Source organism: Cucumis melo, unplaced genomic scaffold (genome assembly GCF_025177605.1).
Source record: "Cucumis melo cultivar AY unplaced genomic scaffold, USDA_Cmelo_AY_1.0 utg002089l, whole genome shotgun sequence".
In the NCBI taxonomy this organism is placed as follows: domain Eukaryota; kingdom Viridiplantae; phylum Streptophyta; class Magnoliopsida; order Cucurbitales; family Cucurbitaceae; genus Cucumis; species Cucumis melo.
In genome coordinates this window covers 15001-17500 of record NW_026124920.1, presented here as the reverse complement: position 1 = coordinate 17500, position 2500 = coordinate 15001, and positions in this window count along the sequence as shown.

The following is a 2500-nucleotide window of genomic DNA, read 5'->3' as shown; positions in this document are numbered from 1 at the left end:
AAAGAAGTATCATTAATTTCTTCATGCTCGTTTGAAGTTCGAAGTACCAGTTGTACAAATAAGAACCCCCTTCGTTACATGATTTCTTCTTCATATAGATAGATATAGGATCTATGGAGCAATTACTTAGAAGTACATTTTGTGCAACAGCCCTTCCTATCTGATAGAAAAGGATCGCATGATCCTGAAACGATCTTACCTGGGATAGCAAATCCCAAGTTTGTCTATGAAGAGCAGATTGAATTATATTAGTGTCTATAATTGATTTCTTCTGCGTAATACTAATCGATAGGGCCTCATTGGTAAGTGCTACAAGATCTCGTACATTGGAACCCATGGTTATGGAACCGAATCCATTAGTATGGAACATTTTCTTTTCCAAGCGAAATCCCCTAGTATATGAAAGAGTGAAAAAGTGCTTTCGTTGTTGTGGAATAAGAAGCCTTCGTATTTTAATGCATGTATTCAATTTATTCGGAGCTATTAGAGCGGGATCCACTTTTTGGGGAATATGGGTCGAAGCAATAACAAGAATATTTGTAGTGGAACATCTTTCAAAATCCCTGGAGAGATAGTTCACTAATAGACCAAGGGATAAGTAATTCGACTCAGTCACATACAGATTATGAATGTTTGGAATCCATATTATGCAAGGAGACATTGCTTTTGCTAATTCGAATTGAAGGGTGATATAAAATCGGTCTATTTCCAGCATCATATCCTTAGTTAGCGCATTCATCATAGTTAGAAGCTCCAGCTCCGTATCAAGGTCACGGTCGATATCGTCACTATCATCAATATCGCCACTATCATCAATATCGTCACTATCATCAATATCGTCACTATCATCAATAAGAAAACCCTTAGGCTTCTTATCCAGCAACTTGTTCAGAAATACTGTAACGAAAGGAAGATAGGAGTTTGTCGCTAGGTATTTGACCAAATAGGATCGTCCAGTTCCTATAGAACCTATCACTAAAATACCCCTAGAGGGGGGGAGGGCTAATAAGCGGAGCGAAAAGGGTTTTCCATGAGATGGGAAATGAAAACTATTAGCCCCACACGAGGTTTGTGAATAAGTGATTGTCTGATAATGAGCAAGGAATGTCCGTCTTTCTGCTAAACAGGATGTATTGAACTCATAATTCATTAGATACTTTTTATGAATGTCAACTAAGTATCGTAAGTAAATTACTCCCGGTTGTTCAATCATTTGATAACCAGAGTCATTCTTTGATAAATGATCACTATGAGTCAGACTCAATAGAATTTGATCAATCCTTTTTTCTGTCGTTAAGGTGGAGAACTGAATCAAGAATTCTCTTTCTTTATCATCAATCGAATCACTGTTCGAGACCCAGGATTGGATTTTCTCATCAATCCAATCACCGTTCACATTTTTTCTTATCAATGAATATATCTCTTTACTTGTATGACTTAGATGTCTCGTATTTCTCGAAAAAGCGATTCGATTGATGGGATTTGGTATGATACTTATGAGATCGATGAGATTGATATTCCAATCTTTCTTCTTCGAACGTATTGATTTGACCCCATAAGCGGGACCGCCACCCCATAGCATGTTGCCACCAGAAGCAGAACCCCATATTTCTTCTAGAGAATCTCCTAATTGTTCCAGAGCAACTAGAAAGAGATTCTTTAACCAGAAAGAATTCCTGGGATACCTATCCAGAAGTTTTCGCAACTCAATCATGTATGATGGAATCATCAAAGATTTGACCTTTTCGAACTCTGTCTGTAACTCACTATAGGCTCGAGAAACAAAGAGAAGATGTGTACGAACGAGATATACAGCAATAAGAAGAAGGAAAAGGATTGAATAGAGGAACTCCCGAACATTTGGCCATCTCAGATGTGTCGATATCGATGGTGACTCATTATTTCGATGAATCATTTCTTCGGACAGAAGAAGATTAGGTAAACACTTACTCGAAATCTCACTTATCAGATTCCATTGTAGAAGACACAATTTTCTCTGAAGAATTCGCCATGATATTATGCATGGATCATATATATCATGAAAAATGTATACAAATTTTTGGATGCTACTTAGTATCGGCAATAGGTCTGAAAAAGTATCTAAAAATAGCAAATTTAGATATTTGTACCCTGTCGAAGTAAGGAACCATGGCATATATGTTTGGAATAGATTCCATTTTGAGAGAGTTGAAAAAGCACTATCTCGTTGAAAGGTTCTATACATCTGCCCTTTCTCAAGGCATTTCTTTAGACAAAGACTCCGTTTTTTCCTCTTTTCGGATGGTAAATATTTCTCAGAACATGGAGTGTGAATCAAACCCATGTTTGAATTGAAATTGAGATACTGATGCAAGTTCTTCCCCTCTGAATCAGATAGATTCATATCTGAAAGAGGTTGACAATAAGTTCTTTCAAAATTGACTATTTGTCCCTCTGTTAGAGGTGTTCCAGAAATGTCTGCGATCGAGTAAATAGCTCGACGAACGAATGGATCGGATCG